The sequence below is a fragment of the Macaca fascicularis genome, chromosome 2, assembly GCF_037993035.2.
Source record: "Macaca fascicularis isolate 582-1 chromosome 2, T2T-MFA8v1.1".
In the NCBI taxonomy this organism is placed as follows: Eukaryota; Metazoa; Chordata; class Mammalia; order Primates; family Cercopithecidae; genus Macaca; species Macaca fascicularis.
Window position 1 is genome coordinate 30711758 of NC_088376.1, and position 13681 is coordinate 30725438.

The following is a 13681-nucleotide window of genomic DNA, read 5'->3' on the forward strand; positions in this document are numbered from 1 at the left end:
AAATGAATCAGCAAATAGGTATTGAGTACATACAGGACCCTGGTTGGTACGCAGTGAAGTTGAAGAGATACTCACTTTAGAAAGGTGGCCTTTCTTAAGAAGCTGTATGCATGTAAAGAGTGACAGGTGTAAGGATTAGTAGGATAGAAAATATCTTGAAATTGTATATGATCAGTTACCAATGAATGGCCCAAGTGGATTTCTGCTAAATCAGCTATCTTTAGTTGAATGTTCACACATTCCTAAGTCGTATCTTAGGCATGATGTATATAAAGACAGAAAGAATTGATACTTGATACAGTTACTTAACAGTGTTCTGAATTTTATTTTTGATAATCTGTTTTTTTAAGCCATAGTCTGAGTTATCTGTAGGGCCTGTTCATTTTTATGCTTGTGTTTGCTTACTTGTTAGAAACGTTCTTAAAATTGCACAGAATTACTTTGGGGATATTCATTTTTTACTTTTTGATTCCTATACATACTATATAATCTTTTCATCAAACCATTCAAATTTTAAAAATCAGAGATTTTACACCAAAAACATGCAGATAGTAAGTTTTTGCTGTATACTAGTATTTTGCTTCATAAAACGTAGTCGGCATCTTTATTCTATGTTCACGTATTTTTACTTAAGTTCAGCATTCATACATTTTCAAGAGTAGTTTCAGGATAAAATTAAATATATACTATGTTTTTTCACTCAGATGAACTCATTTTCCCCATCTTATGAACAACTACTTCTTTAGAGTTTATTAAAATGTTTTCTTGAGTGTACCACTTAGACTGTCTCTGTCACTTTATCTCCCCTACTTCCATCTTTTATTGATTACTTTCTATGTTATATTGAAGCTAGTGTACACAAACAAAGTTTATGAAAAGCTCAAACCCAGTGCAGGAAGGTCCTAGAAAAAAAAGTATAATTATGTTATTGTATAAACTTTAAAAATGTTGTTTAGGAAGCTAAAACTGCTTAACAGATGTGATTGCTTCATTGTTTCAAATTTATGCCAATCAGAGTTGATAGGATTTGATCACACTCTAGTAGATTTATGAAATAAATTACAATATTGCATGACATACTTCAAATAGAAAAACATCAATATAAGTTGGATATGATTTCTTGTTTAAGATAACAAGCTAGTAATTTTTTGAAATCAGATGGTTACTACTTTGAGAGAATATCAGTTTTTATGGAAATTAACAATATCTCTCATATTTTCTTCATGGTGACAAAAAGTATATTAAACTTTCGTTTACATGTACAAATTTAATTGTAAATGAGAGGCATTTTGTTTCTGTTTCGCAATAGATGACCTGTCAGATTTTCAAAGGCATATAAAGAAATGGAGTTGGACTTAAAAGAAATTTGGCTGCAGAAAAGGTTAACACAAGATGAAAAATCTTACACTGGTGGTACTGAATTTCTTTAAAGTAAGATTTCAGTTGATATGTCCAAAGTCTTACTAGGATTTTGTTTTTTTTCAAATACAAAGAAGTTTAATACCTCACATAACAAAGAAAATGGAAAAGAACTTACTCACTAATGAAGTGACAGGTTTCCTTAGGGAAGTCAGAGCCAAGGAATTGGGAGTCAGGCTCTCAAGCCTGTTTGTTCGCATAGCAAATGACAGAACTATTTATTTAAAAGCCCCTTGATGAGAATATCTTTAACGTTATTCAGGAGGTCTACAAGGTGGAGTCCTTCAGTTCATTTTTGAAATAAAAGCATGAGATCTCCTGAGGACTTGCCTTGAAATTGTTATTAAATCAAGTAACTTGTGAAAAGAGGGTAGAATTTTTAGTTTCTTAGATTTAAATTAAAAGTTTTTAGAATATGAAGACTGGCCAAACCAGTGATTTTAAAGAAGATAGGCCCTCATGTTTCAGGTAAGAATACTGTAAAACCTTTTAAATTTTTTTCGGAAGAGAATTATTCATTTGGTGGCTTAGATTTTAAAATTTTAGAAAGTATAGGCTGGGTGCAGTAGCTCATGCTTGTAATCCAAGCACTTTAGGAGGCTGAGGCAGGCAGATTGCTTGAGCCACGGAATCGAGACCAGGCTGGGCAATATGGCGAAACCCCCACTCTGCAAAAAAAAAAAAACAAAAAACCAAAAAAACAAACATTATCTGGGCGTGGTCCACATGCCTGTAGTCTCAGGTACTCAGGAGGCTGAGGTGGGAGGTTCAACTGAGCCTGGGTGAGGCTGCAGTGAGCCGCGATCACACCACTGCACTCCAGCCTGAGTGACAGGTGAGACCCTGTCTCAAAAAAAAAAAAAAAAAAAAAAAGAAAAGAAAGTACAGAAAATAAGTAGAACAGGCAAACATGTATTTACCATGCAGAATTAGTATGCCACCACATGTATTTTTAAAAGATACTTTTAAAGTCTTTCCCTTCCCAGAGATAACTGCCTTACTCAAATTGGTTTATATCTTTCCTGTTTTTGTATTATCGCTACAGTTATGTCTCCATTAACATTAAATGTTCTTAAAGATTACTTAACCGAAATATTCTATTATTTGTTGTTATTCTATTATTTACATTTTTTCCCCCTTCTTCTCCATCATTATTCCTGAACTGTTATTTGCTGTGAGTTTTACATCTGGTTGATTCATTTTAACTGTTGTGTAATATTTCATGATAGAACAGCATCAGAACCACAATTTGTATACATGTTTCTCTTTTGACAGACATTAAGGGCCAGGATACTTTGCATAGACTTCTTCTACAGATATTCATGGAACTCTGTAGGGCTCAGTGTTTTCAGCACATGGACAAGCTGCCACCAATTCTTATAGCATTGTATCCAGGTTCTGGCACTAGGCAGTATCCTTAGGCAATTTGATACCACTAGAGTGGTATATTGCTTTCTTTTTGTTTACTGAATTTCCTGTCTTTACAAGCCGATCCACTGTTTCCGTTCCTGGCAAAGAAGCTTGCAGACAACACTGTCATGCTTTTCTTTTTAAACAAATGTTCTCTGAATCCTCCCTACCTCCTAGTACAAAAAAATATAAAAATCTCTATATTTTTTGCATCTGTTTGAAAAAGATACCTTTAAAAAATAGATGTTTTCTAGTTTTTATATTTTTGCTTTATTGTAACCTGCGGGAGGCTAGGACCTGTGCTATTTGAAGTTTATTTTGCCACAGCAACGTGTGTGCTGGATCTGTGCATAAATAAGACATGGTTTTGCTTACTATGAACAATATGATTTTGTGCCCAGGTATATAATTCTTTCAGTTAGCAGTGAACTCTTGAGTGTTGAAAAAAATACATTCTTATTTTGTGAACATTTTGGAATGTTTTTAGTCATTTAAAAATTGTATAATATAAATTGCATTCTTTAGATTCAAATTTATATTATCATTTTCACTAGTTTAGCTAATTTAATTTTAAGGCATTTTATATTTTGGAAAAAATCATGTATTAGGTAGAAGTCATATATTTAAACATCTATTACACACTTAAGATTTGGGTTGTAGTGCACTCTCAAACCATTAAAGAGAAAGCTGTCAGTTTATGAAATTCTTTGTATGCCCAACAGCTTGAAGCTGGCTTATAGAATGCCTAATATTAGACTATCAGTTTTATTAACTCTTTCACTTAAAAGTATTTCTTCTTGAAATAAAAAAGAAACTAGTGAATTGCTAGGTCTGGATCATTTATTGAATGTCAGTAGTTTCAGAAAGCTGAAAAATGTTTATGCTGTGTAATAAACAGATGCTGCTCTAACAGTACAATACGTTATGTACCAAAAATGATCTCTGTTTTAATCAGAGATGCTGATTTAATGAGACAAGACTAGCTTACATCAAAAATGGATTTAGGATGTAATTTTTGGTTTTTGTATGTTTTTTCTACATAATTAATAGACATACCTTTTAACATCATTATCAGATTTGGGGAAGAATGTTTATTTCTTTGATTTTCACATCTATTTTTGAATTCACAGGAGTTTGTAATTGTCCTGTAAACCCATTCAAAATAGCTATTAAAATGCCTTAAAGAAGATGCCTTGTTTTGTACTTTATTAAGTCTACTTTGCATGAAATTCATATAGGTCTTAACTTTTCTACCTTTTTTTGATTAAGGATACTGAATATTTTCTATAATTCGTGGGACAGTTTGGGGGAGGCAGTCAGTCAGTCAATTGACTATTGTGAGATGATGATGCTTGAGGTTTAAAAATCTCTGTCACGCAGTGTGCTTAGGTTGCCTTTTTGGTTTGCTGTCCAGAGTCACTGGAGTCTTTTCATCTACGAGAGAAGCACTTTGCTAGGCTCTGCTTTCTTGTTCACTTAACTTATTCCATGAGCACCCTCAAACTTGACTGCAGTTGCTGACTTTGAGTCCTTCTTCTGCATCTGTATTGTACATCTTTGATTGACATGTTTGCCTTTACATATGGTCAGGTAATTTTATATTTGGAAAAATATTCCTATTGTGTGTTTTATTCCACTGAACCTAGCAGAGTTAAATGTAGTTTGGATGCATTGGGAAGAATTAATGATTGGAAGATACAGAGTTGGTAAATTATTTATTCTGGCCCTGAGGAAGCTGAAAAGCTGAGTGAAAGACTAATAAATCATTTGTGGTAGTGCTGGTTGTCACTTCCAATTATTTTAGACGTTTTTGTGATAAACTGCAGCACCTGCTAGATATCTGCACACCCTCCCTTGATGCTAGTGGTGCAGCTTGTTTAGTCGATTATCAAAGGCAAGTTTGTGTAAAGTTTATTTAGGTTGGAAAGGAAATTACTCTTTTTGAGTCAATTTTGTTGCTTTTCCTCATTGTTTTGAATGCTATGAAAGAATTTCCCTGACATGGCCAAGAATCTGGAATATGTCTACTACTTTAGCCAGGAAAGACTGTCTTTATCTTTTATTAAATACTTGAAGAATTGAGCTTCTTTCAGACTAATTGAAAACTACATCAACTGAGATGATTAGTATGCTAAAGATCGAATCATCTTTTTGGCACCAATTGATAGAGAACCACTGTTGCTGCTTGACCAGGCTTTTTTTCTTCATTCTTTGTTTTTAAAGGCTGAGATTTTGTAACTACTAGCCTAAAAGGTAGTGAGATCCTCTTTTCCACTGTTCCTAAACTCTGCTGCTGAGATTCTTGAAGAGGCAGAGAAGAATTGGAAAGAAAGCACAGCCTAGACTGGTCTGGTTCTAGCAATCTTGAAACAGGACTACTCTAAAACTCCTTTGAAAATAAATCCTACACGCCTGTAATCCTAGCACTTTGGGAGGCTGAGATGGGCGGATCACCTGAGGTTAGGAGTCCAAGACCAGCCTGGCCAACATAGTCAAAACCTGTCTCTACTAAAAATACAAAAAAATTAGCTGAGCATGGTGGCCTGCACCTGTAATCCCAGCTACTTGGGAGGCTGAGGCAGGAGAATCTCTTGAACCCAGGAGGCGAAGGTTGCGGTGAGGCGAGATCACACCATTGCACTCCAGCCTGGGCAACAAGAGCAAAACTCTGTCTCAAACAAACAAAAAACATGGGACAGTCGAGAGGACTCTTAAAGATATATACCTTGAATAATCTTGGTAAATGGTCTTGTATTCATTTAGTTGCATTTTTACTCACTGACATGCTTCTCCTCATCAAACATTTATTAAAGCTTATATGTGCCAGCCCCCTGAAACAACAGTTACTACTATAATAACAACTCTTTTTGGAGGTTAGTATGTGCCATGTACTATTCTTAGCTTTTTTGTATGTATTAACATATTTTAATATGACAACCTTATAAGATATTTATTATTCCTATCCTTATTTTACCAAGGAGCCCTATGGAGTGATAAGGCAATAGTGATTTAGTTTTTTTCTTTAGGGTCTACAGAAAGTGGGAAACATTCATGGTAAATCTTAGTTAATTAGGTTTAGGAATTTCAATCCAAGTAGTATAATAATAACTATCATTTATTGAAGATTTAATTTTGTATTTTGTACTATATATATTATTTCACTTTTAACCCCTGAATAATAAATGATTATTATCTTCTTTGTCATTGTATTAGTCCATTCTTATGCTGCTATAAAGAACTGCCTGAGACTGGGTAATTTATAAAAGAAAGAGGTTTAATTTACTCCTAGTTCCACAGGGCTGGGAAAGCCTCAGGAAACTTACGAGGAAGGGGAAGCAAACTTGTCCTTCTTCACATGGTGGCAGGAAGGAGAAATGCTGAGCAAAATTGGGAAATGCCCTTTTAAAAATAATCAGATCTCATGAGAACTCACTCACTGTCACGAGAACAGTATGAGGGTAACCACCTCCATGATTAAATTACCTCCCACTGGGTCTCTCCCACGACACGTGGGGATTATGGGAACTACAGAATTCAAGGTGAGATTTGGGTGGGGACACAGAACCAAACCATATCAGTCATGATGGTGAAATTAAATCTTAAAGAGGTTAAACTACTTGCCCTGGGTTGTGCAGCTTGGAGGTAGAGGAACTGGGATTCGAGTCAGAATCTGACTGCCTCCACACTCTATTTAGGGATTATAAACCCTACTTCCTGTGGAACTTGGTAAGCCACAGAAAGTGGGGAGGAAAGTTGTCTAGTGAGCATTGACAGCAGTGGGACCAGAACTATGAATCTAGTGATTTTTTTTTTTTTGAGGTCAGTTAAAAATCTAAATTTTTATGTGAAATATCAAGTTTAAAAAATCTTGGCAGTTTATTCCGAATGAACTGTTTGCTCACTGGAAGTGGCCTATGGATGCCAGTTTGAAATCCCAGCATATTGCCTTCCTTCTAGCTTTATCAAATTGAAAACTAGTGATAGTCTATGAAACAATATTAATAGATTATATTAGTAAAATTCCATCCTTTAGGGAAGTTAACAGACTAAATGAAACATAATTATTTATTACTTTAGTAATTCTGTGTAACTTGTTATATACCTCAAGAGATTTAGTTGAGTTTAATTTCAGGTTATAGGATACTAGTAATTCAGCTATAAACTATAGCATAGAGTGTAAAATCAAACAGTAAAAAAAAACTAGAATTTTGAAAATCTAAGCAGGTATTAAGTTATGGAAATGTTTATTGAAACACTCTTTTCTTCCCTCCCTGTACCCACCCCCGCCATTCCTCTAGTGCTTTTATTTCCTCTTTTCTCAGCTCATACACTTTCTTTTGCTATGCTCTGAATCATGTGGGAGATTCAAGATATATATATATATATGTATATAACATATATATGTGTGTATATATGTATATACATAAATATAGTTTTTTTAAGTGAAATGCCTTTATTAGATTACAGGTAGAATTAAATCATATGTAGAATGTTGTTACTTTTAATAGAATATAACACAGTCAAAGATCAAAGTTTTAGTAAATGGGGATCTGTTTGAAATAAAAGTCAGTGGTTGTTTATGGATTTATTAAATGCTTTTATCTTAAAATACAAATTAAATATTCCTGGAGACAACATGTATCATTTCATAAGTGTTTGAAAAATCAGTCTAATCAGTTGTTAGAGAGTTCTTCCACAAAAAGATGAAAGACAAAACCTTAACAATTGTTATAAACGTACTATTTTGGAATTATTAAAAATAATTTTCCTGGCTGGGTGCGGTGTTTCATGCTTGTAATCCTAGCACTATGGGAGGCTGAGGCAGGCAGATAGCTTGAGCCCACCAGTTTGAGACCAGCCTGGGCAACATGGTGAAACCCCATCACTGCAAAAAATACAAAAATTAGCCAGGTGCGGTGGTGCATGCTTGTAGTCCCTGCTACTCGGAAGGCTGAGATTGGAGGATCGCTTGAGCCTTGGGGGGTCAAGACTGCAGCCGTGATTGTGCCACTGCACTCCAGTCTGGACTCCGTCTCATTGAAAAAAGAAAAAGAAAAAATTATTTTCTTAGTGGATTTTTAAATCCTACCTTATAATGAAAGTAATTGCATTGAAAATCAATGTTTCTTTCAAAAATAAAGGGCTTAATAAATTATGATTTCTTTTTAGTGGGTCCTTTAGCTTTTTAGAAATGAAATACTTGTTAGTGACTTAATTTTTATAAGTTAGAGGCTTTTGACATATAGCATTTCATTTGTTCAGTTGTTCAAAGTATGGCTTTAAAAAATTAATAGAAAAATCTTTTACTATGTCTTATTATAAGGATAATATATGTTCATTACAGAAGAATTTTAAAAATTACAAAAAATCAAAAACATGATTCTATTATAAGCAACCAGCAAATCTGTTTTCTGAGGTTTTTAAAAATTTTTTTACTTTGACTGCTTAGCGTTTTCTATTTGTCTTTTCTGTGATAATATTCATAGCTTAGTAGGCTTGCTTTTAAAAGATATTGTAATATTTGAGAGTTCAAATGCATCTCATTTACAAAGCTTTTCATCCAGCAACTAGAAGTAAATTATTCCTCTTCCTAACTTCCGTGTAGCTGACTGTACCTCTACAATGATTTTTTGTTACAACATATGTACATCTCACACTGTCTTGTATTCATTTTTATATTATTGTAACATTCACTAACTGTTTAGTGAATAAATGAAAAAAAATTTGGACTAATCAGTTGTTAGAGGGTTCTTCCACAAAAAGATGAAAGATCTAATAGTAGTAATTGTTAGTTATAATGTTTCTATTTTGGAATTATTAAAACTAATTTTTCTTAGTGGATTTTCATATCCTACCTTTAATGAAAGTAATTCCACCCAGAATCATCACTTCTTTCCTTTGAGAGAACCATTGGTTCTTAAATTAGATCTTAACTTCTATATAAGATTGTTAACACGGGTAGGGCTTTTGTGGAAATGTGATTATACTAAGAAATCACTAAAGTTTATGGAGCAACAGTTTTTTCTAGATCTAAACATGTGCTCGGTGTACTACTTAATAAGTAATGGAGATTTACTATGTTCAGATTTGTCAAGTCTAATTCGAAGGGTAAATACTGCTAAGTAAGTATATACAATCTTGCAGTTCTAAAATGTTGCAAAAATTAATGAATTATTTGAGTGCTTATAATAAAATGATGTTTGGGAAATCTGAAGGAGAAAAATTTTAGAAATGGTGATTCTAGTATGTTACTTTATAGATAAAAGGTAATTCAGAATGCTAGATGTGGATGAGTGCTTAGAAGTTATCTTCTGGAATCTTCTTTGTCAGTAGGAAACAGAAGTTTTGGGAGATAAATAATTGGACCAAGGTCATAAGACTGCAGTGTATCTAATGCTAATTACTAATGTGTGCTCAAAAAATATTTTTATGACTAAATGAAATGCCTTATGTATAGGGAGTTGCTGAAAAATTTGTCATGTGTAGTTTAGGAAAGTTATTGCAAAAACAGTTGCTATGAATGTTCAAATTAGAAAACAGAATTACTGCATTTCCTAAAAATATTTATACTTTGAAGAGAAGAACTTAGAAGACATAATACTTTTAAAAACATGGCAATGTATAGAAAAATGGAATAGAATGGGTACTATTTAGCTTTGTTTCTAGCATCACTTTGACTGCATAATTGGAAGGTATCTTTGGATAAGCTTTTGGAAACTTTTCTAGTTGGAAAAGGATTTCAGCTGGAGTGTCTAAAGGGTCACACACACACAAAAACCCCTCTATATTAAAATAAAATGTGTCCAAGCTTTAAAGAAAAGATCTCAGAGTTTGCAGATGATCCTAAAATTGGAGCTAGGGGAAATAATGAGGAACAATGCAATCAGATTCAAAAAGATTTGGATTGTTTAGGTGATTGGGCCAGCAGATGGCAAATGCAGTTCAGTGTAGACAAATGTAAAATAATTATCTTAGGAACAAAGAACCAATCATACAGCACACTGATCAGGAAAAAATTTGTGAGTTATTGTAGGAAAACCATTGAAACAGTTAACCCGGTGCACAGCTGCAGCAAAAAAGGCAAGCAAGAAACCAAATTAGCAGACGGATAGAATATAAAGCAAGAGGCAATACTTATAGTGTGTTAAGAAACTTGCTAGACCCCATCCAGATTGCTCAGTCTACTGTTGGTTGATAGAACTACTTTAGGAAGAGTACGTTTTTGCCTTGGAAATACACTGAAAATGGTACCAAACAAATCTAATAAAATGATGTTAAAGAGATTTGCACTAATTTTTATCAACTTTCAGTTTGCAAACTTTTATAAAGATATATAAGCAAGACACTGAGTAAAAGTAAAGACACTTCAGTTCTACTACAAAGAGTTGGTCTTCCTAGAGGACATTTGTGGTTTTCATTGCCTGGGGCCTTACTAAGCCCCTTTCTAGGTTAGGAGACTGCTTCTCACCCCTCAAGATTAAGGAAGCCTAAAGGCTAGCATGAGGCCCTTCTGTAGTTTAAGAGTTGCACCTTGACAGCTGGAAAGACCATGGGCATGAGGCTAAGAGCTGCCACTGAGATGCTTCCTCCTGGCCTGTAACTCTTTTTTTTTTTTTTTTTTCCTTTCTTTCTTTCTTCTTCTTCTTTTTTCCTTTCTTTCTTCTTCTTCTTCTTCTTTTTTTTTTTTTTAAATATTGCGGGACTTTTCTGTAAAAACCAGAAAGGCTGCTAGACAAATTCTAAAAGAGCCTGTAACCCTTGATGCAGTAACGTAAGTTCCAGGCTTCATTCAAGGCTGTGGAGGCAAACATTTTTCTGTGATTTGCCTGCCTTGATTCCTGTCCAAGCTGGATTTTCCAACCTTGTCTCAGTGTTCTGAACTATCTAGTACCTAGCCAATAAATTCCTTTTTGACTTAGATTCACTAGAACATGTATCTGTTGTTTATAATCAAGAGCCTTAACTGGTACAGTGGTAGTGTTCTGTTCTTTTATCCTTGTTTCTTGAATTGTTTTCTTTTGTCCTATAATGTGTTCACTTTGTTTGGAGTGGTGTCTTATACTAAGTCATTTTTGGGATGAGAAGAAAGCTAAAATGCAAATTGTCCTCTTCATCTCTATCTGCCTCTCTTTTTGTCTGTCCCTCTCTCCCTCCCTATCAGAATGCAAAAGAAGTGAAAAGAATTTGTATCCATACCATTGGCATCTTGTATCCATACCATTGGCATCTTTTGTAAAATTTAACTTTATCCATGCAATTGAATATTCAGTGTTACTGTTGAAAATGGTCTTTGGTATCGAGACCTGTTTTAAGAATGTTTGCATTTTTTAATACATTATATTAGGTATCTCTAAAAATCGTTTTCTGGCCGGGCATGGTGGCTCACGCCTGTGATCCCAGCACTTTGGGAGGCCGAGGTGGGTGGATTACGAGGTCATGAGATTGAGACCATCCTGGCCAATATGGTGAAACCCCATCTCTATTAAAAATACGAAAAAAAATTAGCTGGGCATGGTGGTGTGTGCCTGTAATCCCAGCTACTGAGGAGGCTGAGGCAGGAGAATTGCTTGAACCCGGGAGGCGGTGGTTGCAGTGAGCTGAGATCATGCCATGACACTCCAGCCTGGGCGACAGAGTGAGACTCCGTCTCAGACCAAAAAAAAAAAAAAGAAGAAGAAAATGATTGTGTTAGAAAATTCACTGTAAAAATGCATTTGTCCATTTATTCTAAATATGTTGGGTTATTATAAGAATGAATCAAATGTATTTTATAAGTTTTTTATATGAAAAATGGGATATTTTTGCATCTATTACTTTTTTTCATTTAATAGTATATTGTGAGCAGGAAAGGTAAGCCTATATCATCTCTTTTAATAGTTGTGTGACATTCTATTATTATATAGAAGTCCTATATATTTTTTAACCAGTTCCCATAGATGACTATTTAGGTTATTAGGATTTTCCACTGTTATATATACTACTGCATTCAAACTGCTTTTAATAGTGTTTGCATATATCCCTCATTATTTCCATAGGCTAAATTCCAGAAATGGACTTACTGGTTAGAAGGGTAATTACAAGTCTTCTGATACTTACTGCCAAACTCTACAAGTTTCATTTCTACCGGCAATTTTGATTCCTGAATTTTTTACATCAATCCTCGTATTAATACTTAAAAAGAAAACATCTTTGCTAATTTTATAAGAGAAAAGTAGTGTCTTGTTGTAATAATGTACCTGTTTTTAATGCTATTGACCGTTTATATTTATTTTATATTTTACCTCTTAATACGATTTACCTGTTACTCAGGTATTTTTCTCATATTTAATTACTATATTATATATTAAGAAGATCAGTCTTTTGTAGTATGTTGTATTTTTTTTCTGTGTTTGATTTTTTTTTTTTAAACTAGTGAGTTGAGGAATTTGGTTTTATTTGTTTGGATTTTTTATTTTTGGGTCATATAACCATTTAAAATTTTTATGTAATCAAATATATATCATTCTACATAAAAATTTTCATCTTTAGTATTCAAAACTTAAAAAATACCTAATAAAGTTTTAATTGATCTAGGATTTTAAAATAATCAGTTTTGGGGCCTATATACTGTATTTTCTGTGTATTGGCCTTGCAGACCTCAGTGTACATACAGATTTACAATCATGAATGTAAAGGAAAGCACACTGGGACTGCTTCCAGCTGACTGTGACCTTGATTCTCAGCTTCTGCATCTATGAAATGAAGATATTGGTCTGGTACAGTGCTCTGTTCATTCTGGTTTTTTTGCCCATGAACCCCAGTAAGAAAATTTAAATCACAACCACAGACACACATGTACATAAACACATACAAGTATATGTATGTGTGTATATAAACATACTGTGTTTCTACTTTTTGTGTGTCATGCCATACATATCATGCCATGCAGTGCCAGATATTATTTAAAAAAAACTCACTAAATTGCTTTCCTTACCTACTAAGGGGTGTTACAATTTGAGAAACACTTGTCCAGTGGATCTTTGATTGGACACTCATGCCTTCTGGGACTGACCAGATAACAGTTGCAAATAACTTACCACTTTAGCTAATCAGAGGGCTTGGGTTCTATCTAAAGGCATTCAAATTAAAAGAGTAAAACAAAGCACCTTGTTAGGTCAGCAGACATTTTCAAGTGGAATTCAACCTTCAAATTTGGGACCCTATCCTACTCTAGAGAAAAAAATCAAATACATAAAATATTGGCTTATTACTTTGTCAAATTGCTATAAAATAGTTTTAACTAACGGTTCATGGTCAGGCAGTGAAATCAGACTATACTTTTAATAGCATTGGTCTGGATGCTGATATTCGAATGCTTTCCCGGTAACCTCCTCTAAACTTCTTTGGCACTGTGACAACTTCTAGCCATGAAAATTAGGAGATAAAATGGCCTAACTCAGTTTTCCTGATTTAATGAGAAATAATGTCTATGCTAGGATATGAGAAGATAAATATGAAAGAGATAATTCCAGGTATCTGAGTTACTTTCAAGGCTGATGTTAAAGGAGAAAGTGGGCTTGGTGTGGTGGTTCGTGCCTGTAATCCCAGTGCTTTGAGATGCCAAGGTGAGAGGATTGCTTGGGGCCAGGAGTTAGACACCACCAACCTGGGCAACATAGCAAGACCCTGTCTCTACAAAAAATTAAAAAATTAGCTGGACATGTGGTGCATAGCTGTAGTCCTAGCTATTTGGGAGGCTGAGATGGGAGGATTACTTGAACCCAGGAGTTTGAGGATGCAGTGAGCTATGATTGTGTCACTGCACAGCAGCCTGGGGGACAGAGTAAGACCTTGTCTTAAAAAAAAAGGGAGG

General features: G+C 34.3%; 1 protein-coding gene and 1 non-coding gene across 2 annotated transcripts in view; one reads left to right on the top strand and one right to left on the bottom strand.

Moving 5' to 3' along the window:
* TBC1D5 (TBC1 domain family member 5) overlaps positions 1 to 13681 on the top strand; it is a 564828-nt gene that overhangs the window by 62007 nt on the left and 489140 nt on the right. The gene's annotated exons all lie outside the window — the stretch shown is intronic.
* On the bottom strand, positions 10527 to 10589 carry LOC123572041 (U7 small nuclear RNA). Its single transcript, XR_006696384.1, has one exon. It is a non-coding gene; the product is annotated as a U7 small nuclear RNA (small nuclear RNA).